This window comes from Rhipicephalus microplus, chromosome 5 (genome assembly GCF_043290135.1).
Source record: "Rhipicephalus microplus isolate Deutch F79 chromosome 5, USDA_Rmic, whole genome shotgun sequence".
Classification (NCBI taxonomy): domain Eukaryota; kingdom Metazoa; phylum Arthropoda; class Arachnida; order Ixodida; family Ixodidae; genus Rhipicephalus; species Rhipicephalus microplus.
In genome coordinates, this window is record NC_134704.1 from 172215630 (window position 1) to 172227950 (window position 12321).

The following is a 12321-nucleotide window of genomic DNA, read 5'->3' on the forward strand; positions in this document are numbered from 1 at the left end:
CTGAAGCTCATCTGACGAAAGAGATGGATGACAGGCATCGCAGACGCGAGCACACACAATCTTCAGCACGGCGTGTGCCCACGGCTGCAAAATAAGTATGTAAAATAGTGAGTCACACGTGACAGAGGATGATACAAATGCATATAAGAAATACGTGCAAGGTGCAATGAAAACATACGTGAGACATGGCATGTTAATTATTTCACCGTGATGTCACACATAGTCAAAGACTCATTTCGATATCCGTAGCGCAACAGCTTAGGAGCGGCGGCCGCAGCCACAACTCCGTGGACCACCGTATCGCTAACAAATCGGCGAGTCCTAAGCGAGCGACGTCGTTAAGCTCGAGCAAGCGAACGCGAGACAGAACACGGCGCTGCACGTGGAGTGTCTGCTACCAGCGAACTTCAGACATGAGAGCAAGCGTACGCTTGGCCGCCGCCACGAACAGCGCCGTGCTGGTTTGGAGCTAGCGCCGAAGACATCGACAATCATTTTTATCATCATCATCAGCCTGACTACGTCTACTGCAGGACAAAGGCCTCTCCCATGTTCCGCCAGTTAACCCGGTCATGTGCTTGCTGCTGTATACCCGCAAACTTCTTATTCTCATCTGCCCACCTAACCTTCTGTCTCTCCTAACCCGCTTCCCTTCCCTGGGAGTCCAGTTAGTTACCCTTAATGACCAGCGGTTATCTTGTCTACGCGCTACATGCCCGGCCCATGTTCATTTCCTCTTCTTTATTTCAACTATGATATACTTAACCCTAGTTTGTCCCCTAAAACACTCTGCTCTCTTCTTGTCTCTTAAGGTTACACCTACCTTTTTTTCCCATTGCTCGCTGCGTCGCCCTCAATTGAAGCTGAAACCTCTTTGTAAGTCTTCAGGTTTGTGCTTCGTAGCTAAGTACCAGCAAGATACAGCTGTTATATACCTTCCTCTTGAGGGATAGTGACAATCTACCTGTCGTAATTTGAGAGTGCTTGCCGAATGTGCTCCACCCCATTCTTATTCTTCTAGTTACTTCAATCTCGTGGTTCAGCTCCATGGTTTTTACCTGTCCTAAGTAGACATAGTCTTTTACAACTTGAAGTGCACTGTTATCTATCTCGAAGCGCTGGTCTTTTCGGAGGTCGTTGTACATTACATTCGTTTTCTGCAGATTACTTTTAAGACCCACCTTTCCGCTCTCCTTGTCTAACTCCGTAATCATGAGTTGCAGTTCGTCCCCTGAGTTACTCAGCAATGCAATGACATCGGCGAAGCGCAGGTTACTAAGGCACTCTCCATTGACTCTTATCCCTAGCTGTTCCCATTCTAGGCTTCTGAAAACCTCCTGTAAGAACGTGGTAAATAGCATCGGGGAGATTGTGTCCCCCTGCCTTACAGCCTTCTTGATTTGTATTCTGTTGCTTTCTTTATGAAGCACTATAGTAGCAGTTGATCCCCTGTCAATTTCTTCCAGAATGCTTATATATACTTCATCTACGCCCTGATTCCGCAGTGTCTGCATGACGACTGATATTTCTACTGAATCAAACGCCTTCTCGTAATCTATGATGGCAATGTATAGTGGTTTGTTATATTCTGAGCATTTCTCTATTACCTGATTGATAGTATGAATATGGTCAATTGTTGAGTAGCCTATTCGAAATCCTGCTTGTTCCTTCGGTTGATTGAATTTGAATGTTTTCTTTACTCTGTTAGCAATTACCTTTGTAAATAGCTTGTATACTACAGAGAGCAAGCTGATCGGCCTGTAATTCTTCAAGTCCTTGTCATCTCCGTTCTTATGTATTAAGATGATGTTAGCGTTCTTCCAAGACTCTGGTACGTTTCCCGCCAGGAGACACCTCGTAAACAAAGTGGCTAGTTTTTCTAACACAATCTGTCCTCCATCTTCCAGCAGATCTGATGTTACCTGATCCTAACCAGCAGCTTTGCCTCTTTGCATGCTCTCCGAATCTTTTCTGACTTCTATCATTAATGCTGGGGTGTCATCTGGGTTACTGCTCGTTCGTATAGTATTAAGGTCTTGGTTGTCTCGGCTACTGCACAGATCTCTGTAAAACTCTTCCGCTAATTTAACTACACTATTCATTTTGGTAGCTATTTTGCCTTCTTTGTCCCTTAGTGCATACATCCGAATTTTGCCTATCTCAAGTTTCCACTTCACTGCTTTGAGGCTTTCTCCGTTTTTCAGAGCGTGTTCAATTCTCTCCATGTTATACCTTCTTACATCGCATACCTTACGCCTATTAATCAACTTCGAAAACTCTGCCAGTTCTATTTTGTCTGTTGTACTTGAAACTTTCATGATTTTACGCTTGCTAATTAGATTATTTGTTTCCTGGGAAATCTTCCCAGTGTCCTGTCTAACTACCATGCCTCCAACTTCCGCTGCACACTCAGTAATGATACTCATCATATTATCATTCATTGTACCTACCCTAAGGTTGGTTTCCTCACTAAGAGCCGAGTACCTGTTCTGAAGCGACACTCTGAATTCCTGCACTTTCCCTCTCAGTGCTAGCTCATTGATTGGCTTCGACAGTAATGCGGCCCTTTTCCACAAACTCGAGCGAGTGCAGCGCGCAAGCGTGAGTCCGCCGCCGCGGCCTACGGATGGCGCCGAGCTGCTTGCGACCGACTAACGGGAAAGCCAACTGTAATGACAACCAATTTTCAGTGAGTTCCAATGCGAGCGAAAGCCCCACCAGCCCATGTTGGTGCACTTACAGCGCGCGACATACTACAGCCGAGCTCGTTACGAGAACCCGCAACGTGTTTACGACGACTCCCAACACAGGGATGAGGTCTCAGCCGAATATCATCAGCAGCCCGGAGCTCATTGCGGCGGCGAAGACAGGCGAGCACTCGATAAGCGAGCGTACAGGAGGCCGACGGCAATGGCGGCTAATTTCCAGGCGGTCACCAAGCACAGGCGGACTGCAGACACCCAAGCTGACCTTCGCGGTGCATTTCGTGCGTGCGATATACAACACGACCGAGCCCGTTGCCGCCAAGCGTGATTCGTATTGCACACGTGACAAGTAGAGTAGAATAAAGAATGATCACCTACTTGCGAAAAAATCCAGCACTGGTTTCTGCCCTGAGTCAGACTGAAGTATATATCCGATAGGCCTGCTGTCTTCTCGGCTGCCATATTTGCCTTCCCAACTGCTGCTGTCGTGTGTTGGTCGTGACTATCTTGAAGCCAGAGATATACAGCGCGGTGTGGTGACGTGTTGAGACTTGCTCCAGACTTCATGTGAGCAGCGAATCGTAAAAGCAGCAGCCCACGCTCATCCAAGCGTACACACAAGCAGCAACGTCGTAATTCCTAGATCGTCGAATCCAGGCAGCTGTGGTCGAGCCCTCCGAGTGCGACACAACGCGAGCCGTTGCCAGCGAAATACGGGGAAAGACTGAGCCAGCAGAGGAGGAGAAGGATGGCTAGTCACCTTGGCAACCCTTTTTGCACTGCCTGCAATGCCCGGGCAGTTCATCCCTTTGGAGGGTGTTTGGAGACTAAGTGGTTTGCGCGTGGCACGCTTCCCTCTGTGGTTGCTCCTCGAGGGTCTACTCGTTCATCGCGCGCCCTATTGGGCTCCGTTACTTTTTCGGGTAATTTTGCATTAGAGTGTAGTAAATTATTTCAAAAGAGTCAGAGCTTTTCCACAAAGGCGAATCAATCTACGCGATAGCAACAAATTAGAAATTCACGCGCAGAATGGCAACTAGATCGAAACGAGCCCGCGTTTCTCACGCAAAAATGACGCACGAAACGTACTCACAACTACAGATGAGTGCGAATAAGCGTCTCAGTTGTTACATTGCTGTGTCTGAAAAGTGTTCTCTTCTCGCAAACGGAGACTACGACGATTAGAGTGACCTTTGTGCACCCGGTAACTACAACAGAATCGTTCCGGTGAAAGTCAAACGCAAGCCAAGACATACGATCCTCCCCACCACGAGATAATAGGGGCACGCGAGTGAGCGTCTACCTCTCCTCTCTGTGGCGCAAAGTACGGGTGGGAGATGAAGTTGCGTGCCGCCACGTCGTAACCTTGATTGTAATGATGTGGCGATGCACGCTCATTGCGCCATATTGCTAGTAAAGCTGAAAACACGATAGTCCCCCTCCCCTCCCCCTCAGATGAGCGTCACCAACGGTAAGTGGTAGCAGAACCTCATATATTTCCCTTGCCTGCCCGATTATCGGCGGTCACTTGGGTACAGTGTACTAGAAGGAGGCAGTGGAGTGAATGAGGCGGCCGCGCCGTATCTCGGCTGTTTCTCCGGCGGGTGACAGTAGCGGCGGCGCTGGAGTTGCATGGTACTGAAGATCTCAAAAGCGTCTGCATTGGGAGCGCGCGAGTAGCCCGCGAAAGCGTGTATTTGCTTGTTTGTAGCGCGTTTAATGCGTTTCAGAGCCTTTATCAGTGTATGCACACCTGCTAAGCGTAATAGTGCCGAGTAAATATGCAGACACGCAGAAATTGCGTCGGGACATTCACTGTTTCAAGAGCCTGGCGACAAAAAAACATGTAGTACAATCAGAATTTGCACGCATCCGCCTAACTTTTCTCTTAAGCAGTGCTTTGAGTGGCACTACATCATAAGTGACTACTGGTGGGCTACAAAAAGGGAAATATCAAAACCGCGAATAAATCATACGCTCGTTTTGTCGGCAGTTTCTATATCCTGAGCACTCTGCCTCATATCGTCCACACACCTTGATTATTACATGAGAAACCCGATTATAAGTAATGTTGTCAGCTCATTTATATCAGTGACGACCTAGTTTTATCATCCCAGTTTTGCGGAAGATAATAATTAATGCTTTCTGAAAGGCTTTTTTTTTGTTTTAACCGCGTGCTTTCGCGCTCACTTTGCTTCTTTTATGCAAGCTCCAGGAGGGCGAGCCAGGGAGCCGAGCTGAAAGAACGCCTGTACCTCCTAGTCAAGAAGTCTGCGAAAGGGGTTATCTTGAACATAATAAAAAGTGCCAGTTGTATAGTATACGTAGCTTCTCTGTTACTCTGCGTAAATTCACTGTAACCAGATCTCATTTTGTATCGACCGCTAAACTGTACTGCTTTCCTAATATTACATTGGCGTAACGCCATTGCAAGCGAGAAAATTTATGACGATGTTTAGTATTATAGGTGTAGTTATTTTATTAAGTATCAAAAGTGTAGGCAGGCGTTGGTGCATTTTGTTTGAGAAGTGTAACTTGTATATGTATACACACGCATACGCACACACACACACACACACACACACACACACACACACACACACACACACGCAATTTCCCTTAGAACAGCCGCTATAGTTTTTACGCTGTGCATTTTTGTCCCACTACGTTAGACTTGAACTAGTTTGGAGACCTCCTACTGTCGCAAATGCGAAATTTACTGTGTGCATTAGTACAGAGGCACGCTATATTCAGCTTCACCAGCTGTAAACGTTCGGCGCACGGCTAACCAAGTTTTATTTGGGGGGGGGGAGGGGGGGAGTTCAGCAGAACGACTAACTTTGGCAATTGGTGGTCGCTGTAAATACGTGCAAATATTTTACACCCAGAAAAGTTAATTACGAAAACATTTTGTGGTGTTGGGGGTTAAGATTCCCTTCCTCGCCCTTCTACTTACAGCCTCCTGGTTCTGCGTGCGTTTGACGTGGTATTTTTTTAATGCAACAGCTTTCTGAGCGCAGCTGACTTCCAATAAATCGACTCAGTTATTTTTAATATTGTAGACGCCTGCTCAACGAAGAAATAGTTGAGAGAAAAAACCAGAATAATGTAGCGAAACGTCGGGGTTGTTCAGAGTTAGGCGCATCGGACAACCAGGGAGACGAATAAGTGTGGGTGAAACTCCGTGGAGGCAATCGATGAGAAGTCAACACGATGATTTCAGGGAGCACTCAATGGAGGTTTATTTAGCTAACACAACTTCAATTTACAAAATGCACTAGGTTACAAAGACAAAACATAGAAAATGGTGGCATACCCCTCGGCCTGCATGGCTGGACTCCGGTGGCGAGATCCGCTGTTTACCCCGACTCCACTCTCCTCAAAAAGAGCCCGAGTCGCTGCTTAAATAGGGTTTGTTTAGCGTCCCCGGTGGCGCGGAGCCATCAGGCAAGCCGAGGATAATCAATTCAACATGTGGTTGCCTGCAGCCTGTCTGCGGCAACACTGTGGCAGCTTCTGAAACGGGCGCGTTCTCCAAAACGGCCTTGACGCGCTAACGACTGCTCAAATTTAGGTGCCCTTTGTCCACGGAGGACCTTAGCGGCGGATCGTTCGTTTGAAGCGGGGGGGCGCAGTGGCTAGAAGAAGGAGAAAGGCACCCAATTTCTGCGGTCTGGTCCAAAGCACGGCGCGGTGCCTGCCTTGGCGCCAAGCGCACAGAGACCGACCAGACGCAGCCCTTTCTGTTCACTCCTTCTTCCTCAAGGCGCGCTCCCCGAGACAAGTTAAATGGCGCCGCTAACAAGGGCGTCTGGCAAAGAACAAGCTCCAGCTGTAGCCGAAAAAGAACAAGGTTTTTCGCGAAACATTGCTCTCGCGACACCTCCCCCCTACGAAAAAGAGTGTCCCACTCGTTTTTATCTGCAAAACACGACAAGAAATAGACTAAATATACAAAATGGTTTTCCATTCAACGAGTGTGTGCGATGCTTATTTAAAGACACTTATGCATGTGTATAAAAGGTGAGAGGCTTTAAAAAATTACATAAAAACAACAGATGAAAAAACAAAACAAAATCATTGGGCACGGAAATATATAGGTTCACTCGTCGGTACTGCAATACAACTCAGTGTCCGTTTCGTAAGCACTGACATTCTGTTGTGCGTTGTTATTACTTGAAGATGTCTTCCAGTCAGAGTAAAGTTCAGTGTCCGTGTCGTAGCTTTCGCACTGCTGTACTGGAACACTGGTCTGTGTCCCGCGCACACAATGTGGCAAACGGAGTTCTTGACCCACTCGCGAACCGCACTCGCGCACATCACCATTGGAGCTGCACTCGCGCACATCACTTTGATAGAATCCCTGTTCATCACTCGTTGCACTGTTCCCGCGCACAACACTTCGATGCAATCCGCGGTCATCTCTCCTTGCGCTGCACTCGCGCACATCACCACCTAGATCGCGCACCTCATGATTATCATCAGACTCATCGTCCGCGTCGTCGGCATCGGAGCCAAATCGAACGTGGCAGGGCTTTAAACGCGCCACATTCACAACATCACGTTTTTTCCCAATTTGGTCTACCACCTCCCAGTTGTTCTCGGCTACCCGGCGCACAAGACGGAAAGGTCCGTGATATTTGGGAAGAAGCTTCGTCGTCTTCCCTTTCGCCCGGGAGGGAGTCCACAAGTACACCAAGTCGCCCTGATGATAAACAACACTTCGACGCCTAGCATCATAGCTGCGCTTGTTCTTCTCCTGCTGACGCTTCTCCCGTTCATTTACTATTTTTTGAGTCTGCCGCAGCCTGCGGGCCACTTTCATTGCATCCAGGATGTAGTCGAATCCGCGTTGCGTGCCCGACCCTACATCCACCGGTAGTGTCGGTTCATGTCCGTGAAGAAGAAAGAAGGGAGTGAATCCAGTCGCCTCATGGGTGGAAGAATTGTATGCAAAAAGAACGTACGGTAGAAATTCATCCCAGTCGCGGTGGTGTGAGGAAACGTACATGCTGAGCATGTCAGCCAACGTGCGGTTAAAACGCTCGCACAAGCCGTTGGCCTGTGGGTGGTATGCTGTTGTGGTGGCATACTCGCTACCGACGAGCCGGAATATTTCTTTGGTCAAGTTGGCGGCAAAGTGCTCCCCACGATCGCTTATTACTTTCTCCGGGGCACCATGACGTAGGACGATTTGTTCGATGAAAGCTCTTGCTGCTTCTGCGGCAGTGGCCGCTGGACACGCGACAGCCTCGACCCATTTCGTATGGTAGTCGGTAATCACGACGATGTAGCGGTTCCCTGCTTTGGATTTAGTGAAAGGCCCAATGAAGTCCATGCCCACCTGCTGAAAAGGTCGACCTGCTGGTGGGATCGGTTGGAGGAAACCGACCGGCCTCCCCGGTGGTTGCTTTCGTGTCTGGCAGTCGGGGCAGGAGAAAACGTACTTGCTTACGTACGAGAACATCTTGGGCCAGAAATATCGGCAACGAACTTTCTCCCATGTGCGCTGGACACCTAAGTGGCCTGCCGTGGTGGTGTCATGGCAGTACATTAAAATCTCAGATCTCAAGCACTTGGGGACAACGAATGCCACACGATCCTCCTGAAACCCTTTCGCCCTTCGATACAGTACACCGTCGATCAACCGAAAGCTCCATGTCGTTCTTTTAGTTTTCCTGACAACGGGCGCATCCGGGTGCTCGAGGTGCTGCATAATTTCTTTCATCCATGGCTCTGCCCTCTGCTTTTTTCCAACATCCACCTGATCTAGAACCAGCAACGGTAAGGGGTTTTCTTCGCTTACAGGCGCGGGATCATGAGGAATGCGGGAAAGCGTGTCGGATTCCATTCTTGAGGCCAGGTCGGTGTCGCAACGTTATGTCGAATTCCTGAAGCAACAGAGACCATCGCATAAGACGACCGTTCGGATTCCTTACTTTCATTAGCCAGCCACGACCGTGAACTTAGCCCCAAAGACGTATGGCCGAAACTGTCCGCAGACGTACACAACGGCGAGGCATTCTTTCTCAGTTGTACTATAGTTCATCTCAGCCTTGTTAAGGTGGCGGCTGGCATAGGCGATGACTCTCTCTTGAGTTCCAATTTTCTGTACAAGCACGGCGCCAATGCCGTAATCACAGGCATCAGTGTGCACCTCTATCGGCTTTCCCGGCTCAAACTGACGCAGAATTGGGGCTGTGATCAGCTTCTCTTGGAGGGATTGCATGGCCACTTCGGATGCCGCATCCCAGACGAAAGGAACATCCTTTTTTGGTTAAGTTGGTCAGAGGTCGGGAAATACGAGAGAAATCTTTGATGAATCACCGATAGTAGTTACAGATTCCGAGAAAGCTCTGTACACCTTTCTTGTTTCGTGGCTTGAGGAATTTTTCGATCGCTGCTACTTTGTCTGGGTCGGGCCGGATGCTTTCACCTGTGAGAATGTGTCCAAGATATTTGATCTCCTGGCGGGCGAAGCTGCATTTCTCGGACTTCAGTCGTAAGTTTGCCGCGTCCAAAGCCGAAAACACACTTTCCAAATCTTGCAAATGAGATGCCATAGTCTTCGAGAAAATAACGATGTCGTCCAAGTAGGCCAAAGAAACTTTCCAGAGAAGACCACTGAGGACTTTGTTAAACATTCTCTGGAATGTAGCAGGGGCGTTGCACAGGCCGAAAGGGACAACATTGAATTTGTACAGGCCGGGTCCACAGGCAAATGCGGTCTTTTGCTTATCTTCCCCCTTGATGCCCACTTGCCAGTAGCCTGATGTTAGATCAAGTGTGGTGAAGTATTTTGACCCCTGTAGCACGTCGAGAATGTCATCAATTCGTGGCAGTGGGTGCACGACTTCTTTAGTGACCTCATTGACTCTGCGGAAATCGACGCAGAAACGCCAAGTCCCATTTGGCTTCTTCACGAGGACGACAGGTGATGGCCAAGGACTGTGAGAATCTCTAATTATCCCATCGCGCAGCATTTTTTCTACTTGTTGCTCAATCTGTTGGCTTGCAAAAGGGGAATGACGATATGGGTGCTGATGAATTGGTCGAGAGTTGCCTGTGTCAATCCCATGTTCAGCCACATGAGTCTGCCGGATGGGGTTGTCACTGCTCGTAAATAGATGGCGGTACTTCTCAATGAGCGACAGCAGCTCATCCCGTTCAGATGGCTGTAGGTTATTCCCAGTCTCTATGTCAAACTCTTGAGGCACTCGATCGTTCTCGGGGGCCGTGATTGCCAGCTGTGCGTCATGAATAGATGAAGCCCATCCAAGCTTTGTTCCGCTGAGCAGGCTTACTGGTGACATGGTAGGATTAGCTATGCGAATGAGGCCTCTCCCATGCACGATCCTCGTTATTGTGCGTGCAACCTGAAGTCCGTTTCTGAGCGTGCTGTTCGGTTCGACGAGGTGAATTCCGTCCCTTGCGACCTTTACTTCAATAGCGAATTCTGTGTGAGGTTAAATGCGAATTTGCTCGTGGCACCGCACTGTAAGTACATCATTATGTTCGGGGGCACTTGAGTCTATACGTAGCCGGAAAATTTCACCGTTTAGTTGCAGCTCTTTTTTGGAGAAATCAATGAGAAGCCGGGCTGCTCGACAAAAGAGAAGACCACCGAGTAGCTCGTACGGGCAATCCTTGACCACTAAAAACGTCTCGTGAACTTTGGTGGTGCCAAATTCAAGTTTTATTTCAGCTTCACCATTGGGGGTGAGCAAGCCTTCACCAATTCCTCGGAGGAATATGTCTTTTCTCGATTTGAATGAAGCACATATTTTGTTAGCTAATTCTTCTGAGATGACATTTACGGACGAGCCGGTGTCAATTACAAGTTTTGTTTCTGTACCGTTGGCTCGTGTGGGGACTGTGAGAAGCTGGCCTTCCGACAATGTGCCGACGGGGCGGCCGGGCTGGCCCCATAGGCCCAGCCGTTCTCGTTTCCCGAAGGATTAGGCTGCACATTCTGATTGCCTTGGAGCTCCGCCTGATCGTTCCTGCCATCTCGGAACCGCTGCCAGCACTGTTGTGCTATGTGACCTATGCGGCGGCAAATCTGGCATCGGGGACGCCCGTCGTTGGCACGGGAAGTTCTCTGAGGCCAAGGCATTGGGGGGCGACGCACCTCGTCTTTGTTGCCTTTTAGCCGGTCAGACAGCAAGGCGATTGAGTCCGCAATCGCTTTCAGGTCTCTTTCGCGGTCGGCAGCTTCCCGTGGGCAACGCAATTCGGCCGCGGCGCAGGTGGCGACGCACGTAGGAGGAGAGTGCCCTGTCGCTGCGGTGGGTGCAAACCCTACGGGATGCGCGATGTTTTGCATCCACGACTGCAATCCGGTAAAATACTGGACGCCAATCGGTTGTGGCACTGACGCACGGCTCATAAAGGCTGCCAGATTTATGCGTTGCAAAATTTGGAGGAATGCAGTGCAGCTCTCCGGGTTTGCGATTATCATCTTCTCCAGAATATCCGGACGCAAACCGCGCATAAGGTGCCGCAACCGATCATCTTCCGTCATGGACGGGTTCACTCTGGCACACAGCTGTACGACGTCATAGTAGTACTGCTCGGGGGTTTCGGACGGCAATTGGGTGTGGTTTTGTAGCCGCAAATGGGCGATCTCGACTGAGTGGCGACTCGTAAAGGACGTTTTTAGTAGCGTCGCTCATTCTTCCCATGTATTAGGGGCACCGGTTAGAATTTGAGTAGTGTGCCACTTTTTCGCATCTCCGTCTAAAGCCAGATATAGAAATTTCACCTTCGTGGCTTGGTCCCAATTATTAAGCGACGCTACTTGTTCGTAGCCAAGTAGCCACTCGGAAATAGATTCCTCCGGCGTGCCTCTAAAGACTGGTGGTCTGACGAATGGTTTAGCTTGGGGGATAGACATAGCAGAGAAGAAGGTAGGGGGTTCCGTCATAGTAGAGCTGTCAGAGGTAGGTTCCTGATATTTGTTGTTGACTCGGGGCATAATTTCAGAGCGGGACCATCGTTACCGAGCAACCTCCACCACTTTGCAGCGAAACGTCGGGGTTGTTCAAAGTTAGGCGCATCGGACGACCAGGGAGACGAATAAGTGTGGGTGAAACTCCGTGGAGGCAATCGATGAGAAGTCAACACGATGATTTCAGGGAGCCCTCATTGGGGGTTTATTTAGCTAACACAACTTCAATTTACAAAATGCACTAGGTTACAAAGACAAAACATAGAAAATGGTGGCAAACTCCTCGGCCTGCATGGCTGGACTCCGGTAGCGAGATCCGCTGTTTACCCCGACTCCACTCTCCTCAAAAAGAGCCCGAGTCGCTGCTTAAATAGGGTTTGTTTAGCGTCCCCGGTGGCCCGGACCCATCAGGCAAGCCGAGGATAATCAATTCAACATGTGGTTGCCTGCAGCCTGTCTGCGGCAACACTGTGGCAGCTTCTGAAACGGGCGCGTTCTCCAAAACGGCCTTGACGCGCTAACGACTGCTCAAATTTAGGTGCCCTTTGTCCACGGAGGACCTTAGCGGCGGATCGTTCGTTTGAAGCGGGGGGGCTCAGTGGCTAGAAGAAGGAGAAAGGCACCCAATTTCTGCGGTCTGGTCCAAAGCACGGCGCGGTGCCTGCC